General features: G+C 43.6%; 1 protein-coding gene across 1 annotated transcript in view; it reads left to right on the top strand.

The window, feature by feature from the left end:
• The window catches only part of LOC124711489 (T-box transcription factor TBX1), a 210,852-nt gene that overhangs the window by 147,886 nt on the left and 36,190 nt on the right, over positions 1-26,776 (top strand). The gene's annotated exons all lie outside the window — the stretch shown is intronic.

The following is a 26,776-nucleotide window of genomic DNA, read 5'->3' as shown; positions in this document are numbered from 1 at the left end:
GGTACTGTCTACAACTTGGAGAAGACATTTTCTTGAGATATGTAGCATTTTTACGAATATGGCTGACCTTTATCAGCAGCGATGTACGGTACAAAGCACATTATATGTGTGTGTGGGTGGACTGTGTGAGGAACTTCTAACCTGCAGCGCATTAACGCCACAAATTGAGAAAAATTAATTATTGGTATTTACTATTAAAAACAACGTTGATCACTATTTATTTATTAAGGTGACCGGTTTCGACCACTGCTGTGGTCATCTTCAGACCACTGAGTAGGAACCTCTTTCTGCTGGAGAATCACTAGTAGTGATTTTCCAACAGAAAGAGGTTCCTACTCAGTGGTCTGAAGATACCACAGCAGTGGTCGAAACCGGTCACCTTAATAAATAAATCGTAATCAACACTGTTTTTAATACTAAATATTTGTAACACATTAATCAATGTCACTCCCATAATGTATTCAAAAGTAATTAATTTTTGGTAACTTATATAATCAGTATTAGAGTCTTACAAAGTTGCGATAATAGTGATGATCTCTTGAAAATAATTTAGTTTCGTGGCTGAAATAGAATCGAAGCATTTAGCTTTTTATGCCGCAGAAAATTTTGTTTTATCGCTGAAATGGTGATTACCCCCACCTTGTGTAACACCTACAGCGCCTCTCGGTGTTGAAAAAACAAAAATAGCTCCCAAATTAACTCCCATGTCCTTAAATTATCAATTCACCAAATGACCCAAGTCCCTCCACAAGTAGCAATTACGAAAAATAAATAAAAAACAAACAGAGGGAAATATCTAGCATATAAAGCAAAAGAAAAGAAAAGGAAAATTTAATTATAAATTTTAGAAACATGGGAAAGGGGAAAAAACTGTAGAAAATATTAAAATATTAGTTATTCCAATACGTAAGAAAATCAATATATAGTCATAGAACGTAGGTCTGGGACACCAAAGATAGTGTTTGTTAAAGTATAAATAGCTATACGTTGTAATTACGATACTCCAGTCTCTAATCTGTTCTAGTTCGGGAGTTATTTAGGACGTACAGCTTTAGAGAACAACAGTTGGGACTTTATTAAACGGGGATCGGGAATAGATCGTGACGAGATTATTTTTGAGGATTGTCAATTCAAGACTTTAATTTGGACATTTATCAGATTAGATAAACGGGAAGGTGAACAGTAATCTCTTTGGCTTTAAAAATGTCAATTCATGTCAATATTTAAACACTTTACTGAATTGGGAATTTTAACCGGATTCGGACTTTGAATTGTGATAGTGGGAAATTTTAACTTTTAGGCGACTAATGATCATAGTTAATGACAGCTTGCAGATATTAAATAGAAATAACTTATTTACCGATAGTGACAGGATATTATCTAACATCTCTGATGCTAACGGGAATCCTACTTAGACATCTAATTAAAGAACTTCTTTGAATGAAATCGTATGAGTGAACCTATTTATTAATAATTCTTGTCAATAAACTGACGTTGTTAATTTGAAACATAATACAAGTCTTAAACATTAATTTAACTTAGACTAATAAACGTTAAGGTTACGTGATCTATGCCAAGAACAAACTAGCGGTTCGTAACTAAAACAATTGAACGAAAGGTTAAAGTATCGTCGTCTGTAAAGATTAGTAGTAAAGCTACTAAAGAGTTTTTGTCTCAGAGTTGGGAAGACTATACGTGTACTGACCCACGTTTGGGTTTTAAAAGTAATCAAACTGATACTTAGGCGGGACAATATTAAATAAAAGTAAAACCCTTCAATGACAGTCAATGTGTAAAAAAATAAAATCAAACTTTCACCTATTAGACGAAAAAGCGAAAACAGAAAAAGGGCTGCTACAGTTGGGAACAGCTGGAATAAACGGTTGAAGTTCCATGCCACTGGCGGTCTGTGTGAATGGCGCCCGTTGCGGAGTGTTTTGACGTTCCGTTGCGTCCCGTGACGTTCATTGCGGGTGGACGTATGCTCGCCAGCTGCCCGTCTCGGACAGGGCAGCGCGTAGCCGCAGGTGGGGTGGGAGAGCTGGCGGTGTACGCGGCCGCCCTAATGGGGAGTGAAATTCGGCGACGGTCGGGGTTCTGGGGGATGGTGGATGCGAGGGGGAGGGGGGGGGGCGGAGGAAGCTCATTAATCACGCGAGCAGAGCCGGCCGCGACAGGCGGCGGCGGAGGCTACAAAAACACGGCACGGCGCCATAATGCTGGCCAGACGCGCATTCCTCAGGCGGCGGCGGGGAGCAGCCGCGCCGGCCTAGAGCTCGGCGGCCCGTTGACGTCCAGGTCAGCAGGGCCAGGCCACTGGTGGTCTAATAGCGAGACGGAGGGGAAGGAGGCGTAATAGCGGCAGTCACCACAAGTGATTTGTTAGGTAGAGCCTTCAGAACCACTCTTAATGGTAGCCAGGTATGAAGTCACCAATAGAGTGGGTGTAATAGATCAATACGTAGTTTACTGACTGACAAAAAAGGGAACCACCCAGAAGGGCAGCACAAGGCGGAGGTTCACGAGTCGTGATGTTATTGAAGTGATTGCCAAATCGAATCAAAATTTAGAAAGAATGTAGGCGGTATGAGCCCACTTACGAGCACGAAGTTGGACCCCGTCTGGCCCAGGTGCATGCACCCCGTAGACTGTGATGAGTGATCAAATGGTTCAAATGGCTCTGAGCACTATGGGACTCAACATCTGAGGTCATCAGTCCCCTAGAACTTAGAACTACTTAAACCTAACTAACCTAAGGACACCACACACGTCCATGCCCGAGGCAGAATTCCAACCTACGACCGTAGCGGTCGCGCGGTTACAGACTGTAGCGCCTAGAACTGCTCGGCCACTCAGGCCGGCGGAGAGTTCCCACACGGATTCTTGTACAATACCAGTGGTAGAACACTATAGAACAATACAAGCGGATACATTTACTATGTGGATTCTGACCAGTAACGAGACAACTGATCATCACAGATTATGTTCAAAATGACCACCTGCAGCGGCCACTGCTGCACACGTTCTAGCATTTCACCTGAGATGTCCGAGCACGCTGCACTGATATGTTGTTGCATATCATTGGCTGTAGCTGGTATGTCCTTGTAGGTAGCGTCTTGCAGTTTTCCCCGGAGAAAAAAAGTCCACAGGTGTCAAATCCGGGGAAGGGGCCGGCCGAGGTACAGCTCCTCTGCTTCCAGTCCAACGATTTGGAAACAATTCGTGAAGAAATGCTGTAGTTCTTCGTACACTGTGGGCTGGACAGCCACCATGTTGGTACCACAGGTTCCTCCTAGTCTGCAGAGGGACGTCTTCTAACACCCGTCGAAGATGGCCTGTTAGGAGGCTCCGATACTCCCTCACGACACGTTTCCCCTCCATGGATGTCTACCTTCCACCTGATGGAGCTAACGGGATTGTCAGCAGACCAATAGCGCATGTTTCGGCGGTTTACCTGGACGTGATTGGTAAATGCGGCTTCATCGCTAAACAGGATACACGATACTTCTAGAGTATCCTGTCTCAATGCATATGTACAGAAGTTAACACGATACTTACAATCGTTTCCCTGCAGCTCTCGAAGGAGAGTGACACACACACAGTGGTTACGGTTACTGCAAGCCACACCACAAGTTGGGAAACGGGGCCAAATTTCTAGTCGTTTACTGTCGAGTTGAGATTTTCACATATGTTTTATTCGTATCTTACAGAAACTAGCAGTACGGCAATAAACAGCCTTTTAAAACACGCCGCTAACGGCAGTCAAGTAATTTATAGCAATACAATAGTTTAAATTAAAAAAAAACACAGAAATTAGCAGTACGACAATAAACTACCTTTCAAAACACGCCGCTAACGCCAATCAAAGTAATTTATAGCAATACAACAATTTAAAAAAATTTAAAGAACATTAGTAAACAGGCTACTAAAGTAAATACAGAACTTTGTTAATAAGGTACAGTGAGGTAGTGAAGCTGCCAACACTGCCATTAAAAAAATTAAACAGGTCGCAGCAAACACACGATTAATGGCAATAAAAGGAATTTACAAACTTGGAGGAATTTTAAAAAAAATGTAAACAAATGGTTCAAATGGCTCTGAGCACTATGGGACTTAAATGCTCAGGTCATCAGTCCCCTAGAACTTAGAACTACGTAAACCTAACTAACCTAAGGACATCACACACATCCATGCCCGATGGAGGATTCGAACCTGCGACCGTAGCGGTCACGCCGTTCCAGACTGAAGCGCCTAGAACCGCTCGGCCTCACCGGCCGGCAAAATTTAAACAAAAGTGTCCTGGAATATCATTAGAACATAACAGATATGACGGACCCGTGTAAGGCGGCCACAAATCACCCACTCAGGGATGCTCAGGCTAGACAGAATACTGACCAATTTGAATACGCCGGTAAACACAATTGCCACTCTCAGGCTGGTCACTGCACCGGCTTTTAGCCAGAGAAAACTTATAAGATGGCTTAACTTGCTGACAGAATTAGAGCTAACCCCGTGCAAGGAAACATTACACCACACAGTCCTGAACGGGCGACCACATGATCAACCAACAAGAAGCATGAATTTACTCATAACACACGACAGAATAGCGAAACAATTAAACTGCCAAAACTACACCTCCCATCGGACAGTAACGAGAGGAGGAGGAAAGATTACTGTCTTCAATTGCACCGGTGCCAGGGACAGGAAATCCGGTGGCCGGAGGCCACAAAGCAAAAGAGACGCTGGTTACACAAAATTATTACTTAATAATTAAACCTTCCACGAACTTAACTTGCAATTATGCTCGAACAGGCAGTACACGACCTCCGATGGCCAGGACCCACACATCCGACCGCGCACGCGTCGCCGGCGTACCCGACACGCCACGGTCACGCGACAACACGCTCTGTCACCGGAGTTCACGTCTTCTCTGCAACGTTGACGGGTAGTGACCGCTCCTTCGTGTTAGATGTCTTCTTTTTAAATTCCACTGTTGAAACGGAGGACTAAAAGAAGCTTGTTAACGTCCCACCAAGGCGAAATGAACAGCAACTACTCGTGGGGCGATTCTGTATACAACCAACCCGCGGGGAGCTCTTCCGTCAACTCGACCCGCTCGTTACACACAACCGACACACATCACGTGGCGACTCGGTACAACAGACCACGCCTGGTCCGCGCTGGAGAGCCACACTGCCCTGCCGTGTCCAGCAGACTCTCTGCGCGCAACGCCCCTACTTCCGCGCCAAAACACGAGGTTACAACAGGTCAAAGATCTCACTTACTCCATAGCAGTTTCCCGGAAGCAAAAACGCAGATATCGGTAGCAGAGGGAAAAGACAACCAAGCAGCCACTTAATGACAGACAACATATCAAACAAACATGTCGGGGGAAGAAAAGGAAAACCAATACAATCTAATCACAAGGTGTAGCTCGAGTCGATACACGGCTCAGAGAGATATGTGATAGGGATGGAACCTACGTCGATGGAGAATGTAGAGGACGCTTGTCTGACCCATGCCACTTCCTGGTGCGATGGCGAGGGAGCTAACGAGCGGATTAACTGCAACAACAGCGAGAACGTCAATCTCCCCCTCTTCTGCCGTCGCTTACTTCCTTCTGTTACGTTGTCTAGGTGTTACACTGTCACTGTCACATAACTGGATGAAGAGGTGCCGATATGGTAGGCGTCTATTGGACTATCCTGTCGTATAAACCGTACAAGAAGGAACTGCATTCTTCCTGCACCCTCCATACGTCATGAGTACGTCGGCTTTTTCTCCATCGGCAAATCCCATCGCCCACTCACGAAGTACTGCTTGAACTCACACACACTGAGTATCAAGTCGCAGTGCAATCAACAAACACACAAGCACATTGTAGGAAAACGTAATAGCATTGTACCGAGTAACTACATAGATCGAATGGTACAAACAAATATTGGTGTGGAATCGTTTCGAAATACGATGTCTCGTAAACGATTCGCTCTAGAATCCTGCAACAAACACCACTGACATTATAATTTACCCTACTTTTAGTTTGTTAATCTCGATAGGCATACTTCATTTAAAAAAAAGTATGTGTGTGCCCAAAAAATGTATTTTCTAAGTATTATTACGATCTGTTTATTGACTAACAGTACGAGCTCCTGACTATCACTCCATTCCGTGATAACCGTACGCCAATAGCATTTTCCATTTCCGCAATATTTGCGGTTCAAGTTTTAGGTGATTCACCGCGCATACACTGACGGATAAAAATAGCAATGCCAAGGAGTTGCGAGACGTAAACTATTGTGTTGGCAGAAGAGCCAACACCGTGTTACTAGACGAGGCGGAAATGCACGCGTTTTAGCTGACGCAGGCTGGCGTGTGGAGGGAAGGACTATACTGACGTGAGGTCTGGAACATGACAAAGAATGAGAATTCAGAAAGCGGACGTAATTAGTTTGATACTTAACTTTAATCCATTAATGATGAACGTCGCTCTTGACGGTACATGATTCACAATATTATCTGTTCAAAAATGGTTCAAATGGCTCTGAGCGCTATGCGACTTAACTTCTGAGGTCATCAGTCGCCTAGAACTTAGAACTAATTAAACCTAACTAAACTAAGGACATCACACACATCCATGCCCGAGGCAGGATGCGAACCTGCGGCCGTAGCAGTCGCGCGGTTCCAGACTGAAGCGCCTAGAACCGTAAGCCTCATGCACAACCAGCATTGACAGTGTCTGTATTGTCCGACCAAGTGCAACAGGCATGGAACTCCATCCAGCAAACTCACATCCGGCACCTGTAAGACACGCTGCATTCACGTTTGCAAGCTTGCATTCAACATTCTGCTGGTTAAACCGGTTATTACAGTACCAGCATTTCACATGTGCAATGCCTTATCTCGCACTTACATTACACTGAGATCTTGAAATTTTAGTCACTTACATATGCCACCCAGATAAATGTATTCCAGAAATTTCATTACTCTTTATTAATTACTTTTTGGTGTTGCGATCTTTCTTTTTTCTAATCAGCTTGTTTCACCTTCTTCCTCCTCTTTGCCTTCTCCCGTTTCTCTTCAGAGTCGCCATTTTGTTATATGGGTTTCGGCAATTTTACTGACTGTTGATGCCTGTGTGGTGTCACCGCCAGACACCACACTTGCTAGGTGGTAGCCTTTAAATCGGCCGCGGTCCGTTAGTATACGTCGGACCCGCGTGTCGCCACTATCAGTGATTGCAGACCAAGCGCCGCCACACGGCAGGTCTAGAGAGACTTCCGAGCACTCGCCCCAGTTGTACAGCCGACTTTGCTAGCGATGCTACACTGACAATTACGCTCTCATTTGTCGAGACGATTGTTAGCATAGCCTTCAGCTACATCACTTGCTACGACCTAGCAAGGCGCCATTACCAGTTTATATTGAGATTTTTATTAATGTATCAACAAGAGCGATGTTCGCTAATTATGGATTAAAGTTAAGTATTCCAGCAACAATGTACCTTATTGGCTATATTAATTACATTTAACTGTTCCAGACCTCAAGCCAGTCAGCGTGTAATTAAACGCGTGCATTTCGGCCTCCTCTAGCAACACGGTGTTGGCTCTTCTGCCAACACAGCAGCCTGGAAGTCCTTGGTAGCTCCTCCCCCCCCCCCCTGTCATTCCTCTAGGATGGAAATGTGTATCTCATAGGTCTGCGTCTAGAGTCAGTCTCATGTCGAATAAAAAGTCTTCCGCTCAGGATGTTAAAATCCTCTATCAATAGGTCTCGACCGGTTTCGCATTTTCAAAATGCATCATCAGGTAATCTACGTGACCAGAATTTTGGCTGTAGTTGCCGTTGTTTCAAAGTTACATTCTGAAATCTGATGGTCAAGTCGGAGAATGTTTTCTGTTTTTTCTATGTGTTTATGTAACGTGTACAGTACATGAGGCAGGTTACCAACCCGCTATTTAGGTAGCTGTATGTGGGGAACCTTCTAAAAGCCACATCCAGGCTGGCCGGCTCACGTCATCTCATCGGTAATCTACGATTCTACGAGGTGGATTGAACTGAGGCAGGTCTGTCTTCCCGAATCATTTGCAAAACGATTTAGATAACGTACTTGTACAGTGCGAAAACTGGCAGTTGACCCCAAATAATGAAAAGTGTGACGTCATCCACATGAGTGGGCCGGCCGGAGTGGCCGAGCGGTTCTAGGCGCTACAGTCTGGAACCGCGCGACCGCTACGGTCGCAGGTTCGAATCCTGCCTCGGGCATGGACAAGTGTGTTGCCATTAGGTTAGTTAGGTTTAAGTAGTTCTAAGTTCTAGGGACTGATGACCTCAGCAGTTAAGTCCCATAGTGCTCAGAGCCATTTTTTGAACCACATGAGTGCTAAAAGGATTTCGTTAAACTTCGTTTATACGATAAATCAATCAAATCCTAAGACCGTAAATGCAACTAAATGTCTAGAAATTACAATTGCGAACAGTTTAAATTGGAAAGAACTCATAGAAAATGTTGTGGGGAAGGTGAACCAAAGACTGCGTTTTATTGGCACAATACTTACGAGATGCGACAGATCTCCTAAAGAGACTGCCTACACTACGCTTGTTCGTGTTCTTTGCAGTGCTGCTGCGAAGTGTGGGATCCTTAGCAGATAGGATTAACGGAGTACATCGACAAAGTTCAAAGAAGGGCAGCACGTTTCTATTATCGAGAGCTAGGGGAGAGAGTATATGGGGTGGACATCATTAAAATACAGTAAAGGCGTTTCTCCTTGCAGAGTCATCTTCTCACGAAATTTCAATCACCAACTTTCTCCTCCGAATGCGAAAATATTTTGTTGAGGAAGATATAGGCGTTCATTTTTTCCGTGAGGTGCTCAAGAGTGGAATAACAGAGAATTATTGTAATGGTGGGTTCGATAAAACCTCTTCAAGACACTTACGTATAAGCAGAGTAGCCATGTAGATGTAGATGTGTAAGAGGATGTGGTTTCAATAAATCTTCAATACACTATTGTCTTGAAAAAGGCATGGTTTCATAACACGCAAGTTGCAACATTAAAACAACCGAACACGAAAATCCATTAAACTCAAATGTTATGTTTCCCGTCATTTTATTACAGGAAATCGTACCAAAACGACGCGTTTTCGAGAGATCCTTAAGGTGGTGCTGCTTCGAAACAACATACATTCACAGGACGTAAGTTCTGAACCTATCACATATGGGCTGCGACTGCAAACAATGTAATTCCATATGGTATCTCCTAAGTTCTGCTTGTGTCGCAGAAAGCTATCTTGCATCTCATTGGCTGTGATCTTCTCCACGAAGCAGAGCAACTGATATGTCTTTTTCAGTCCTTCGTGCTTCGGAATGTTTTGGAGCGCGAGATTCTGCGTGTTGTGACGCTAGAACGCCCGAGCAGCTCCACGTCAACAAACACTCCCACGCCTCGTGTGAGGACAACTTTTGCGCGATATTTGACACGGAAGACAGGTTGGTGACATATTGCTCCTCATATGAACGCAGGAGCCCTTGTGAGCGAACTTGGATTAACCCTTCACTGCACTGCGGAACTATCTTTTCAAGTCCAAATAAGAGACGCTAGCATCATTTTGAACCGCGAGACAGGGTTAAAGTACTCACTGCTCGAAAGATAAAGATTAAAGCCCTGTAGTTACCTAACTACGGTCTGGTACATTCTGAGATCCGACCACTGCGCTGGAATATGTACACTGCCAACAGTTCATACACCACCTCAAGCTGGATCCCAGCAGCTAGCGTCAGAAGTCTCAGAAACACTCATGCAGCGTAATGGAAACAGAGACACGCGAAAAGGGACTATGATTCATGTTTTTCATTGGAAGAAAAGAATCTTACTGTCGTCTATCAGACCTCGCTTCGTTTATTGAACACCACCGATGGCTAGCTACTGGATTCACGACCTGATTTTGGTAACACCTGTCACTACCGAGGACATATACCTTCACGGAATCGCAACACTACTTGATCCAGTCGTTGTAAACCCCATTTGAAAGAAATTAATTAATTATCCTGCGTGGATAGTCACTTCATTCTTCCATCTGTCAAAATTCATGTAAAATACGGCGCTAGATACTTCTCCTTTACGTAAGTAACCTCCATAACACTACCAGATTTTCCAGTCACGTAGTGGGAATGATGTTCCCTGCCCGTGCATCGCCTTGCAGATTATAAACAATACGTCTTGTCAAAACGTAATCCAGGAGGCACACTAGTCCAGTGTTGTGAAGACGGTTGCCCGTAGGTGAGGTGTTATGCCTCGTAACAGGCATGCATAAAATTAAAACATCAAATTTCGAACGGTTAGAGTTCAATCTCCTGTTTTTAGACAATCGTCTTCTAAAGGGTGGTCCGTTGATAGTGACCGGGCCAAATATCTCACGAAATAATCGTCAAAGGAAAAAAAACTACAAAGAACGAAACTTGTCTAGCTGGAAGGGGGAAACCAGATGGCACTATGGTTGGCCCGCTAGATGGCGCTGCCATAGGTCAAATGGATATCAACTGCGTTTTATTTTTTAAATAGGAATCCCCATTTTTTATTACATATTCATGTACTACGTAAAGAAATATGAATGTTTTAGTTGGACCACTTTTTTCGCTTTGTCATAGATGGCGCTGTAATAGTCACAAACGTGTAAGTACGTGATATCATGTAACATTCCGCCAGTGCAGACGGTATTTGCTTCGTGATACATTACCCGTGTTAAAATGGACCGTTTACCAATTGCGGAAAAGGTCGATGTCGTGTTGATGTATGGCTATTGTGATCAAAATGCCCAACTGGCGTGTGCTATGTATGCTGCTCGGTATCCTGGACGACATCATCCAAGTGTCCAGACCGTTCGCCGGATACTTACGTTACTTAAGGAAACAGGAAGTGTTCAGCAACATGTGAAACGTCAAGCACGACCTGCAACAAATGATGATGCCCAAGTAGGTGTTTCAGCTGCTGTCGCGGCTAATCCACACATGAATAGCAGACAAATTGCGCGAGAATCGGGAATCTCAAAAACGTCGGTGTTGAGAATGCTACATCAACATCGATTGCACCCGTACCATATTCCTATGCACCAGGAATCCATGGCGACGACTTTGAACGTCGTGTAGAGTTCTGCTACTGGGCACAAGTGAAATTACGGGACGATGACAGATTTTTTGCATCCGTTCTATTTAGCGACGAACCGTCATTTACGAACAGCGGTAACGTAAACCGGAATATTATGCACTATTGGGCAACAGAAAATCCACGATGGCTGCGACAAGTGGAACATCAGCGACCTTGGCAGGTTAATGTATGGTGAGACATTATGGGAGGAAGGATAATTGGCCCCCATTTTATCGATGGCAATCTAAATGGTGCAATGTATGCTGATTTCCTACGTAATGTTCTACCGATGTTACCATAAGATGTTTCACTGCGTGACAGAATGGCGATGTACTTCCAACATGATGGATGTCCGGCACATAGCTCGCGTGCGGTTGAAGCGGTATTGAATAGTACACTTTATGGCAGGTGGATTGGTCGTCGAAGCACCATACCATGGCCCGCACGTTCACCGGATCTGACGTCCCCGGATTTCTTTCTGTGGGGAAAGTTGAAGGATATTTGCTAGCGTGATCCACCGGCAACGCCTGACAACATGCATCAGCGCATTTTCAATGCATGTGCGAACATTACGGAAGGCGAACTACTCGTTGTTGAGAGGAATGTCGTTACACGTATTGCCAGATGCATTGAAATTGGCGGACATCATTTTGAGCATTTATTGCATTAATGTGGTATTTAAAGGTTATCGCGCTGTAACGGCATGCGTTTTCAGAAGTGATAAGTTCACAAAGGTACATGTATCACATTGGAACAACCGAAATAAAATGTTCAAACGTACCTACGTTCTGTATTTTAATTTAAAAAACCTACGTGTTACCAACCGTTCGTCTAAAATTGTGAGCCATATGTTTGTGAGTATTACAGCGCCATCTATCACAAAGCGAAAAAAGTGGCCCAACTAAAGATTCATATTTCTTTACGTACTACACGAATATGTTATAAAAATGGGGGTTCCTATTTAAAAAAACGCAGTTGATATCCGTTTGACGTATGGCAGCGCCATCTAGCGAGCCAACCATAGCGCCATCTGGTTTCCCCCTTCAAGCTAGAAGAGTTTCGTTCTTTGTAGTTTTTTCGTTTGACGCTTATTTCGTGACATACGAGGGCAGTTCAATAAGTAATGCAACACATTTTTTTCTGAAACAGGGGTTGTTTTATTCAGCATTTAAATACACCAGGTTATTCCCCAATCTTTTAGCTACACGACACTATTTTTCAACGTAATCTCCATTCAATGCTACGGCCTTACGCCACCTTGAAATGAGGGCCTGTATGCCTGCACGGTACCATTCCACTGGTCGATGTCGGAGCCAACGTCGTACTGCATCAATAACTTCTTCATCATCCGCGTAGTGCCTCCCACGGATTGCGTCCTTCATTGGGCCAAACATATGGAAATCCGACGGTGCGAGATCGGGGCTGTAGGGTGCATGAGGAAGAACAGTCCACTGAAGTTTTGTGAGCTCCTCTCGGGTGCGAAGACTTGTGTGAGGTTTTGCGTTGTCATGAAGAAGGAGAAGTTCGTTCAGATTTTTGTGCCTACGAACACGCTGAAGTCGTTTCTTCAATTTCTGAAGAGTAGCACAATACACTTCAGAGTTGATCGTTTGACCATGGGGAAGGACATCGAACAGAATAACCCCTTCAGCGTCCCAGAAGACTGTAACCATGACTTTACCGGCTGAGGGTATGGCTTTAAACTTTTTCTTGGTAGGGGAGTGGGTGTGGCGCCACTCCATTGATTGCCGTTGTGTTTCAGGTTCGAAGTGATGAACCCATGTTTCATCGCCTGTAACAATCTTTGGCAAGAAATTGTCACCCTCAGCCACATGACGAGCAAGCAATTCCGCACAGATGATTCTCCTTTGCTCTTTACGGTGTTCGGTTAGACAACGAGGGACCCAGCGGGAACAAACCTTTGAATATCCCAACTGGTGAACAATTGTGACAGCACTACCAACAGAGATGTCAAGTTGAGCACTGAGTTGTTTGATGGTGATCCGTCGATCATCTCGAACGAGTGTGTTCGCACGCTCCGCCATTGCAGGAGTCACAGCTGTGCACGGCCGGCCCGCACGCGGGAGATCAGACAGTCTTGCTTGACCTTGCGGCGATGATGACACGCGCTTTGCCCAACGACTCACCGTGCTTTTGTACACTGCCAGATCACCGTAGACATTCTGCAAGCGCCTATGAATATCTGAGATGTCCTGGTTTTCCGCCAAAAGAAACTCGATCACTGCCCATTGTTTGCAACGCACGTCCGTTACAGACGCCATTTTAACAGCTCCGTACAGCGCTGCCACCTGTCGGAAGTCAATGAAACTATACGAGACGACGCGGGAATGTTTGAAAATATTCCACAAGAAATTTCCGGTTTTTTCAACCAAAATTGGCCGAGAAAAAAAATGTGTTGCATTACTTATTGAACTGCCCTCGTATTTGGCCCGGTCGCGATCAATGGACCACCCTGTATAGTCACGACAGTTCTAAACTTGAAACGTTAAGAAACACTCTCTAAAACTGTGCACGGTTTAGAAATATACCAGCTCGCATAATTTTTCTCGGGCGTCCCTAGACGGCTAGCGAGAACAACCCCTCTCGGACACATGCGAATTCGTGTAGGCTGCGTGTGGTCTGTGCGCATTCCCCGGCCCTTCCGATTTCGACTCTTAATGACGTCTTTTTACGACTGACGTAAAACTGCAACCGTGACTCTATCCGGCCATTTCACGGTGCGGAAATGCCAACACGCCTTTGATACTTTCTGCGAGCGAATCGTATCGCCCTGTAGGCACAGATGCTATAGGTCTAGTAATTAGTAAACTTAATGAGGCGGTGCGCTCCCGTGACTGGTAAGAAAGGGAGCCGACCGTGAAACATCAGACTATGTTCCGGCAACGGTGCGTATCAAATGCCGACGACTGTTTGTTCTTTCCGGTCGTAGCATTTTTATGTAGAAGTTTGAGAAGATAAAACATGTTGAAGGAAAGGAAATTACTTCGAAGAATAGTATACTCATCGGCACATCATTCGAATCCATGTGAAGCAGAGCATACTACGCCATTGCGCTATAAACGGCGATGGCATGGGGACCCACAGCAGCGTCAGGTTCAACACAACACAGACTAAGGATCTCAAAATGGTTGTCGCAAGAGTGAAGGTGAATGGTAAGAGAATTCTGCAGAAATATTGAGATACGGAACAATTACAGACTGTGCAGTGAGGGCATAAGTCAGGAACGATGTTTGAATAAGGAAATGATTGACCAAGATTTATTTTTACCAATTGCTGAAAGAGTTAACTAATGTGGTGCAATCAATAGGAAGGCTGTACGAGAACAATTGGTACCAAAAACAAGAAAATGCAAATAATGAGTGATAAGTCAAAGGAAAGAATTGCAGGTGTGTTATTTCGTTTAATTATTTACGTACGACTTAACTTCAAGAAAAGATCGAGGCACTCAAGCTGAGCTCACCATCAACTTAAAGGTGACCCAGAGCAGGTTTTACAAGTGTGTAGCAACGGAATTCTTCCAAGGTAAAGATTCAAGTGTTTCAGTGATCAAACTTAAAAGTTTCCATGCAGCACATTCTTTCACTAACATACTAGAACAGTCATGTAATGTCACAGGAAAGCATATAAAAATCTGCTGCAGAAATGAACATTTAAGAACCAACAGTTAAAAGTTCATAGTGTAATAAAGTAACATTACGATATATCTGGCTTCACATGCCAGGATTTAACACACAAAAACGGTATAAACAGCTTTTTATTTTTTTCTCGCATTTATACACATAGAACACACACTTTTATCATCATACTTCAGACGTAGTTTCCGATGAAAACAAATACGTAAGTCAAAAATGGTTCAAATGGCTCTGAGCACTATGGGACTTAACATCTGAGGTCATAAGTCCCCTAGAACTTAGAACTACTTAAACCTAACTAACCCAAGGACACCACACACATGCATGCCCGAGGCAGGATTCGAACCTGCTACCGTAGCGGTCGCGCGGTTCCAGACTGAAGCGCCTAGAACCGCTTGGCCACACGTAAGTCAGTCACATGGAAAACACCTCACTGCATCACTTCATGAGTGGAGCTAAAATTGTGTAAAACTGTGAGCGAACATTTCCTTAAAACGTTAACACTCGCAACAGTTACGGAGTCACATTTCGCAAAATAATAGTTGCTGTGTTGTTGTACGATCTTCCCTCATTCGTTCCTGAAGTACAGTTGTAGAGATTCAGTATGTGACTAAAGCGTAGCGGATTGGACCACTTTCGTGGAAGGCGGAGAGTGAGACCACTGTGCCTTTTGAGTTTGGACTACTGCAGTGCTGATGTACCGAAAATTATGTAGCAGGACCACATATGGCCGTTGTCAAGTGCACATGTTATTACATTCCGCTGTGTTTTAACCGCTTTCATTCCGATTTCGATGACGAATAAGAGGACAACGTAACACAAGAAAGTAACTTCATATACAGGAAAATATAACTTTATAAGTATTGCACGAGTTCCACATATGAATGGTGGAAATGGAAGTAGTTCTAAGTGTCACATCTCACATTTGTCAGGACAATTAAAAAATAATTTATCTCTTTTTGTGCATAACACCACTGCAAAATATAATGAAATTAGAAAATAAATTACTTAATAAGATCGTTCTAAGTGCCATTCCAGGAAAGTGACTGGTTCTAGGTACCAATAAGACCGTTTTTGTTTCAGTAGTCATAAATACAGCAACACTACATTTTATTTGTGGCACAAGAGAATAACAAAATTAAACTGAAGGAAAAATTTCTCAGTGTTACTTCTGTTTCTTACACAACGCCATTCTTCGTATGAGGTGTCGCAAAGTTTTACGTGAAACTGCCTGGGCTGTTGAGGACGGAATGGCAACATCAACAGGTCTTTCTGTTTTCCACTCATAAACATGGATGCTGTTTGGTTTGAAGTACGGCATTGCAAGGAAACCTTTTTGATAGCTATTTTAGATGGATGTGTCACTTTTTTCACACTGAATTTGGAGATCTTATACACCTGCATTGCCAATAATGTTACAGCGGTATCTTTAAACTCAAAGGAATCAGTGGTATGCACTGGAATTACAAGAAATTGGTTCACAGCTTTAGCTGACTCAACATCATGTTCACGTGTTACGGAACAAAGGCCTTGCGTACATTTCTTCGTTTCTCTATAACTGCAATATCTCTGTTGCAGCTCGAAAAGTGTACCCACCCACTTAAAACCTATCTGTATTATCTCTTCAAACAATCCTAGGCGAAACGGAAGAGACTAGGACGCATGGCACTTGGAACTCCATTGGAAAGTACCACTTGGCATACAGACCAAGAGCCGTCTAGTAACAAAAATTTGAAATATTTTCCCCATCATTTGGCACCTGGAACAAGTCTAGGGACATGGACCTGAGTAGAGAGAACACAATTCCGCCGAAAGCGCGTTTACTGAAAAATAAAATGACACTTAGAATGTTTTATACCTCCATTCTTTATATTATTTCAGGAAAAATGCTAATTTAGGACGCTTGTGAATCTGCTGGTCATAACTATCTGACTCAAAGGGTAAGGAAAAAAAGTATAGATGTGACGATGAGTAGGAAAATCTGATTCTAGTTCCGGTCTCCCACAATTTCATTTTTATTTTATTTATTTATTTTTGTAACTTTATATTCATTGAACTACAAGTTCACAGTATCTCAACGAGTTGTAATGACATCATTTCATGTCATTACACTTTCATTCGTATGTTTCCCACCAGCCTGTCTATTTCATTTCAGTTCATTTAACTCCTTCCTCATGAAATGAAATGAGCGTAAGGCATCGTTGGCCGTGAGGCCCCCATTCGTGGACGTTCGCCCGCCAAGTGCGAGTCTTATTTCAGTCGACACCACATCTGTAACAACACAACACCCAGTCCTCGAGCGGAGAAAATCCCGTACCCGGCCGGGAATCGAACCCGGACCCGCTCGCATGGGAGACGAGTACGTTACCACCCAGCTAAGCAGGCGGACTTCCTTCCTCATAAATCGCTCCGTTCCTCACAAGGGAAAATCCCCATCATACCCCCTTCTCCCCTCCCCCCACCTCAGATTCAGTAGAGAGGTGGCCCAGTGGATAGCCAGTCAAAAAACTGAACATAGACTTTGTTGTTGTTGTGGTCTTCAGTCCTGAGACTGGTTTGATGCAGCTCTCCATGCTACTCTATCCTGTGCAAGCTTCTTCGTCTCCCAGTACCTACTGCAACCTACATCCTTCTGAATCTGCTTGGTGTATTCATCTCTTGGTCTCCCTCTACGATTTTTACCCTCCACGTTGCTCTCCAATCCTAAATTGGTGATCCCTTGATGCCTCAGAATATGTCCTACCAACTCGTCCCTTCTTCTTGTTAAGTTGTGCCACAAACTCCTCTTCTCCCCAATTCTATTCAATACCTCCTCATCAGTTATGTGATCTACCCATCTAATCTTCAGCATTCTTCTGTAGCATCACATTTCGAAAGCTTCTATTCTCTTCTGGTCCAAATTATTTACCGTCCATCTTTCACTTCCATACATGGCTACACTCCATTCAAATATTTTCAGAAACGACTTCCTGACACTTAATCAATACTCGATGTTGACAAATTTCTCTTCTTCAGAAACGCTTTCCTTGCCATTGTCAGTCTAGATTTTATATCCTCTCTACTTCGACCATCATCAGTTATTTTGCTCACCAAATAGCAAAACTCCTTTACTACTATAAGAGTCTCATTTCCTAATCTAATTCCCTTAGCATCACCCGACTTAATTCGACTACATTCCATTATCCTCGTTTTGCTTTTGTTGATGTTCATCTTATATCCTCCTTTCAATACACTGTCCATTCCGTTCAACTGCTCTTCCAAGTCCTTTGCTGTCTCTGACAGAATTACAATGTGATCGGTGAACCTCAAACTTTTTATTTCTTCTCCGTGGCCGAGCGGTTGTAGGCGCTTCAGTCTGTAACCGCGAGACCGCTACGGTCGCAGGTTCGAATCCTGCCTCGGGCATGGATGTGTGTGATGTCCTTAGGTTAGTTAGGTTTAAGCAGTTCTAAGTTCTAGGGGACTGATGACCTGAGATGTTAAGTCCCTTAGTGCTCAGAGCCATTTGAACCATTCTGTCCCCTTTTTTCCGTGATGGGACGACTGTAATTCAGGTTCGTGGTGCCAGCTACACGAATGAGAAGTTGTGGCTCCAAGGTCTGGTGACCGGACATTGTCTCGGATATCAGTGCGCTGGACCTGCAACCCTCCATACCGCAACCCAATGCTGTACCGCAGAGGATAACACGGCAGTTCCTCTGGTCGAGATCGCGGAGTGAGTTTTTGGATTGGGACGGACACTCGGCGACGTCCGGAGCGCGCCGTGTTGTCAGCAGAGAGCTACGTGTGTGGGTGTGTGGCCGCTGTCTGAAGGCAGCCTAAGAGGCAACACGGCCAGCCCGGGGTGGCCCACGATAAGGCGCCCCCCACAGCCCCCTCGCTCCGTCCCGCCGCCGAACTCTCCAAGTGGCTGCACTCACGGCGAACGTACGACAGCGCTCTTAAAGTCGCTTCAGAGAGCTTCTCACATTAAGTCCACACACTATGTGTTTCTGTATGAAATCTAAATTTAATTCCTCTCTAAGTGTTTCTGTGTGAAATTTAGCCCAAATTTACCTCCCACTCTATAAAAAGTCTCCGTATTACCAAAACGACGAAGCGTGTTTTTCAGCTGAGGTCCGTTTTGTTGCAGACACTAGTAGTTCGCGCGCATACCGCAACGAGCGAGTGCGTCATGTACCGGCATGCCTCGGAAACAACCGTGCTCAGCTTCAGCTCTGTAGCTTGAAACGCCCCCTTTGGAAAATTATTAATAACTGTGCTGATAAAACGTCTCACGTTATTTGATTTTCAAACAGCTGAGAAAAACTGAACGTACTCTGACATTTCTCTCTTTACTTATTCCGATCAACACTAAACTGACACACAATATTTTTAGCGCAACGCAATCTGACTTTCAATAATCCCCACAGAAGAATGGCCCTGACTAACAATAACCTATACCTTTCGTGAATCACTTACCTCACAAAAATCTTCGTTACTCGAACTACTGCAATACAGCGAGCGCCAATACTGCCAGATAAATAAAAGATTCAAACTACTGAAGGCACTAACTACTGATAGGTGCCGGCCGAAGTGGCCGTGCGGTTCTAGGCGCTGCAGTCTGGAACCGCGAGACCGCTACGGTCGCAGGTTCGAATCCTGCCTCGGACATGGATGTGTGTGATGTCCTTAGGTTAGTTAGGTTTAACTAGTTCTAAGTTCTAGGGGACTAATGACCTCAGAAGTTGAGTCCCATACTGCTCAGAGCAATTTTTACTGATAGGTATAGTTAGCAAATCAAATATTTTGGTAGAGAACAAACAATGTATTTACCTAAATAGTGTTCAAAAGTCATTATATATATATATATATATATATATATATATATATATATATATATATATAATCAGTTCATGAAATCCAGTCTTACAAATTTCCTATTTCCGACGGACACACGTCCAGATCGTCCGCTCTCAAAACTCTGCCATCTCTCTCCCCACATCCACCACTGCTGGCGGCTCACCTCCAACTGCGCAACGCTACGCGCTGTTCACATCCAACTGCCCAACACTACAACAGCGAATATTCCAACAATGCAAATCAGCCACAGACTGCACACAGCACAGTCAGTGATTTCCATATAGAGCGCTACGTGGCGTTACCAACAGTAAAACCTAAACAGCCTACTTACAAGCTAACTAACCTGTACGGTTCTTTTCTGTGCTTTCAAAATGTTTAAGACTATCAGCTCGCCCGCCGCGTGTGAGGTTCGCTCAGTGGTATGGTTTTTGTCACCAAGGAACCTGTCTGCTGCAGGAATTCATCGACAGATTTGCGAAGTGTACGGTGATACTGTTATGAGTGAAAGCAAAGTGCGTAAGTGGGTACGAAAATTCAAAGATGGCTGTGACAACGTCCTTGATGAGAACCCCTCCGGTCGCCCTTCTTTGATTACAGACGATTTGGTGGCTTCAGTAGAAGCGAGGATTTGTGAGAACAGGCGCTTCACAATAGCAGGTCTCTCAAATGAATTTTCTGACGTGTCGAGATCAGTGCTTTAGAACATTGTTTCTGAACACCTAAAGTTTAGGAAACTGTGCTCCCTTTGGGTCCCAAAACTCCTAGCAGAGGACGACAAAAACGAAGATTTGAGTGTGCGATGAAGTTCTTGACTCGTTATCACGTGGAAGATGACGGTCTCTAAGTCAGATCGTAACTGGAAACGAAACATGGGTTTCGCATATGACGCCCGAATCGAAGCAACAGAGCATGGAGTGGAGACACACACACACACACACACACACACACACACTCGCCTGTAAAGGTGAAGGCCAAGCAGACTTTGTCCCAGCACAAATTCATGGCGTCGGTGTTTTGGGATAGGCATGGTGTTTTATTGTTCGACTTCATGCAACGAGGAACCACTATCAATGCAGAGGCATGCTGCCAAACCCTGACAAAGCTACGCAGAGTGATTCAAAACAAAAGACGCGGCACGCTGTCAAAGGGAATTGTCCTACTCCATGACAATGCAAGATCTCACACTGCAGGTCAGACCCGCGGTTTATTGGACAGTATTGGCTGAGAGGTCTTAGATAACCCACCCTACAGTCCTGGTCTTGCGCCGAGCGATTACCATCTGTTCCTCAACCTCAAACAACACCTCAGTGGCAACCGTTACAATGATGATGACGGCGTGAAAACGGCAGTGAACTCTCGGTTATCGGAGCAGGCGGCAACTTTTTATGAAGTGGGTATTTAAAATTGGTTCAGAGGTATGATACGTGTTTCAACAAACTTGCCAACCATGTCGAAAAATAGTGAAGCATGTACTTTCTGAAAATAAATTTACTTTTTTGAAATAACCTTTCGTTGTGTACTTATGTTGAAACAGACCTTACTTAAAAAGCACGCCTCATATGTACCCACAAACTGTTATCCAAACTCGTATGCTAACCTTTGACTAAACAGAACCTAATTTGAACTGAACTGTAACTTGTCTGAATACAACTTGTCTTTACATTAAATGCGCAACTGGAGTAAAACAATTGTCTAGCCTTAATCAAAATTTCCACTTACCTCGCGTCTTGACAGCATTTATGCAGATTTCTGGAAAGCCCAACAGCAAGGAGGCAGCGGCTAAGCTAAATTTCTATTTTTAAATAAAATTTCGAAAAAATATTCAAACTGGTGCGTACTAGATCGTGAAATGTGGTAACGCGTAATGATAAACCTTCTTTAAACAGTGGGTGGGAAGAGTAACTGTTCCTATGAAATGATATTCCAAGAAAACGAGTTTAGAATGAAGTATGTATTCAAAAAGATAGAGTAAAACTTCGCGTGACCTTCACACACAACGTTGGTGTGAATAGTACTATAATTAACATAGTGAAAATGATTTAAAAAGGGTACAACGTTAATAGAGAATTTCCGTAAAAACCAAACAGCTTATTCAGTTGATATGCAAATGCATGACTCAGGAAAGAGGGGTGGTCTGTCTCTTAGCTCTGAGCAAGTGAACAGTTAACTAGCTGACAATAATCATTCCGACAAACTAGCTGCGCAGTGCTGGGTCTTACATCAAACTTCTTCTCTTTAAAAAAAAAAAAAAATTATATTGTTTTCGCCTTTCAGTATATACATCATATTCATCCTTGGTATCCTTTACAATAAATCTTTCTTGCCTTTCTTCACCTAATACATACAATCACAAGTCTACACAGCACCACTGAATACGTCCATCACCCAGCACACTTCAACTAAGAATCTGTCAGACTGCGCAGAGGAAAAGACTATGCCGCGACAAGACCAAAGATTGTTTAACAGTGACATAACTTCCTCTCTCACTGACGTGCACGTCGGTAACTTACAATAATCAAAATGACATGCCCACCTTACAGCTTTAGTGAGACTGATACCAACCGTGGACGGATGAAGTGGTCACGTATGCAGATGATTTACTAAGAGACCAGCTAGGAAAGGAATCCAGTAGAACAATTCACGCTCACATAGAATTGTGTAGCTGTAATAAACTCGAGATAGGGGAAAGTAAAGCAACAAACACGATAGTTAAAGGGTTCCAGGACCCCCCCACCCCAATTAAGATTGGGGACACAAACATCAAACGAGCAATCGTGGCACACTGTCTTGAAGTACACACAGATGAAAAATTGTATTTCCATGAACACACAAGGCTAATAACAGACAATGCAGAAAAAGTTGTACACAAACTGGCGAGGCTAAATTCAAGCAAGTACAGATTCCCTCTGTCAGTTATACGGATACACCACTATGCCCTCTTTGTATCAGTACTGAGCTTTACAGGCAGTACATGGGCAAATATACTGACCGTAGGTACCAACAAGGCGTCGATCAGGTGTGGACAGAGTAGTGTTTTGAACATACTATCAGGGCGTTCGAGACCACTTCAGCAATAGCACTGTGCGTGGTACTCGGAATATACCTAACCGATATCACCATCAGGCATCGGATTGCAATGTACTGGCGACGAGTGGCGCGACAAGATGAGGTAAACAAACATACCTGTGCACCTTTACAAACCAAGCGCCAACTTAATATCTAGCGGATGGATAAATGGCAAGATGAGTGCTACGCAGGTGATACGGATCGCAGAGTACATGATTTACTCCTAAATATAAGGATATTGTTAAGAATGAAACACATCAATCCCAGCGGAAGTACGGTGCACGGAGCTTACTCCACACACGTAAACTGCGTGAGTCTGAGACAGACCCCTACATGTACATGTGGGGGATAAGATTCCATTCAAGGCACAGTCTTTTTCTGCGAACAATACAGAAACATCAGTGATATCAAGACTGCAATAACTCAGATCCCTGTGTATACACAATAATTAGAAACGAAGAGCAGTGGATCTAACTCGACACACTGGCAGACAATGTCTCCAAAGCTACATATGAAGAATAAATACGAACAACAGCACACAGAACACAAACCTGTATACGACCTCATCATGGATTCCTTATGAAGACACGGAAGATAAAGGAAGTGACGACTAACCTACAACAATACAACTTTGAACAATTGACGTACACAGAACATAGCCGAAATTAGTGCAGGCGAAATATCGCAATACTACACTGTAAACATGTTTATACGTGAAAGAACGTGCGTATTGTCGCAAAAAAGCATTATAAGCATGGAAAATTCACCTAGCATAACACTGATAACGAGTAAGTGTACTACTAATAATAGACTAACCGACACATTTTCGCAGTCTCTCCAGCCACTGCACAGTGGCTCTTCTACTACTAATACAATTGTAAGAATTGCGACTGGTGGTCGAAGCAAATGTTCCAATGTATTCACTCCTTGATGTAGTACATGAGCGGGAGTCAAATGTTCAAATGGCTCTGAGCACTATGGGACTTAACATTTGAGGTCATCAGTCCCCTAGAACTTAGAAGTACTTAAACCTAACTAACCTAAGGACATCACACACAGCCATGCCCCAGACAGGATTCGAACCTGCGACCGTAGCGGTCGCGCGGTTCCAGACTGAAGCGTCTAGAACCGCTCGGCCACCGCGGCCTGCAGCAGGAGTCAGTAAGTACGAAAGAATGCTCAAAATTTATGGGTGTACATAATGAAAACCCGAACTGGAAGAAGCATATCAGTGAGCTCCTCAAACAATTTAGTTCAGCAACTTTTGTTATCTGTACAATTGCTGATATAAGAAACAGGGGTGTCAAGCTCCTGACATATTTTGTATATTTCTACTCAGTGATGTCATCCGGAATAATTCTGTGGGATAAACCACCACTTAAACAGAAAGGTATTGATTGAACAAAAGCGAGCAGTATGAATAATATATGGTGTTCCCCCATGGACGTCATGTTGATACTAAGGCTGTCAGTATCTCAGAGAGCAGTATCAAAAATTTTTGATCATGTGGCCGATAACATACTGTCCGCCCAGTAGTGAAGAAAGTTTTAAATCTAATTTGAAATCATTTCTCTTGGACAATTCCTTCTTATCTGTTGACGATATATATATATATATATATATATATATATATATATATACAGAGAGAGAGAGAGAGAGAGAGAGAGAGAGTGGGGGGAGGTTTTTTTTAGTGTAGAACTAAAAGTAATAATTATGAGTAGCATGTAAACTGGTTGGATCCTCACCATTTCGATAAAAGAATCGTTCACATGATTTATGGAACATGCAACCAACAAACTAACTAAGGAGCTGCTTGCGAGAGAAGTAGCAGCACCAAGGTCAAACAAGCTGACAAAGACCGAAAGAGCGATATGCGAACCCGTGTCACTCCATTCTGCATCCAAATGACAACAATGGCAAAGGGTGACACGGCGGCCAGTTGGAGCTCAATGGCCATACAGGGGCAGTAGAGAGAACTTCAAGGTTACTATTTGTAGGTACTATTCTAATGACCCCTTACACATAGTTTCAAGATTGTATCCATGTTTTGCGTATGTGACTCCCAGAAGAAGATTTCCTAGCTAAATATGGAGTACATTTAGAATAGCATATAAATATAAGGCACTGTCTGTTACACGCTGAAGGCAGAACTTTAAGGACTCACTGAAGCCGTTGAACTTAAGTGGAGATGGTGTGATTTGGAAAGAAGTGAGTGATCTGCTTGCTACTGACTGCCCTTAGCTGGATCATCAACCTAACCTGCCAACCTTTTGTTCCCTCGACCGCGGTGGCATCGGGCTTCTCCACATCTAGCAGACATTTCGGTATGTAAATAAAAACTAATCGATTTAGGGGAACTGAGGGATGACGCAGACCAGCAGACAGACAGATAGCATACATAAGTTACATGTATTCACCAAAACAAAATACCTGAAATGAGAGGTAGCCTGTTACATGGTATAAAAGATCGATCCATTTACAACAAACAAAATAACATAACTCGAAAACGTTTTGCTGTAGGTCAAGGTAACCAATAAAATACCGCTCAACAGAAGGATGAAACTTGAAAAACCCGCCCAGCCGCCTGAGAGTTTGTGCTAGCAGAAAATCACGAAGAAAGTTGGGAACTTGAAAGTAAAAGTGAAATAATCAATAGCCATGAGATCTGCGTTTGAACAAAAACCCAGACAGGGGCAACACGGCTAGCTTACCGCATCAGCTTGGAAAAATTCGCTGCGCTCGTCGACTCAGACGCATACAGCTCAACGTTTGTAAAAATCTCACAGGAAATCATTGAGAGTATATTATTCGAAAACTTCGGCGCTAAACCAAACTGCTCGGTTCCTTATCTTATCGAGTAACGCAAGCAAACTCATGGATATCGAAAATGGTGGAAACGCGCTCTCTACTGGTATACAATGCGACCACAACCTAGCACTGCGACGAAATGGGCAGCCCACAGCGACTCTCCTCACTTTTGTCAATTCGGATGCCCTTCCGCAGAAGGTATCCAACACCAAAAAGAAGTCCTCGCAGTCAGCATGACAGGCAGTGGAGGTAGCAGCATGTTCTGACCAGTGCCACTTCGGGAACTCGGGAGACAGAAGTGGCACCAGTTCTATGAAAGTGGGCAGGCCTCGTATCCTTGCACGGCCAAGTAGCCTTGGCTTGAAAGTTAAAGTAACAGTCCGGAACCTGTGCAGAATTTCACCATGTTGTCCACATTTAACACTAATTAATCTGTGGTCTTGTAAATCTCCCCGCCTCCACCAGTCGACAGTTCCCTATTCAGGCTGGTCATCGGTGGTCTCAGAATTCTGGGAAAACAGAGTTTTTTTTTGTCATCAGTCTTCTGAGTGGTTTGATACGGCCCGCCAAGAATTCCTTTCCTGTCCCAACCTTTTCAACTCAGGGTAGAACTTGCAGCCTACGTACTCAGCTATTTCCTGTGTGTATTCCAAACTGTCTCTTCCTGAAGAGTTTCTACCCTCTACAGTTCCCTGTAGTACCATGTGAGTTATTCCCAAATGTCTTAACACCTCTCCTGTCATTCATTCCCTTCTTCTTGTCAGTGTTTTCCACATATTCCTTTCCTGTTCGACTCTGCAGAGAACCTCTTCATTCACTATCTAATCAGTCTGTCTAATTTTCAACATTTTTCTATATCATTGCATCTCAAACGCTTCGATTCCCTTCTGTTCCAGTTTTCCCACTGTCCTTGTTTCACTACCATACAATGCTGTGCTCTAAACGTACATTATCAGAAAGTTCTTCCTCAAATTAAAAGCCATGTTTGATGGAAGTGGACTTCTTTTTGCCAGTGTTAGCCTGCTTTTTACGTCCTCCTTACTCCGTTAGTCATAGGTTATTCTGCTGCATAGGTATCAGAACTCCTTCACTTCAGCTACCTCGTGATCACCAATTACGATGTTAACTTTTCCATTATTCTCATTTCTGGTACTTCTCATTGCCTTCGCCTTTCTTCGATTTATTTGTAATCGATATTCTGTACTCATTACACTGTTCATTCCATTTCACACATCGTGTAATTGTTCTTCACTTTCAGTGAGGATA

This window comes from Schistocerca piceifrons, chromosome 8, assembly GCF_021461385.2.
Source record: "Schistocerca piceifrons isolate TAMUIC-IGC-003096 chromosome 8, iqSchPice1.1, whole genome shotgun sequence".
Lineage (NCBI taxonomy): Eukaryota > Metazoa > Arthropoda > Insecta > Orthoptera > Acrididae > Schistocerca > Schistocerca piceifrons.
This window is presented reverse-complemented; position numbering and strand designations above follow the sequence as displayed.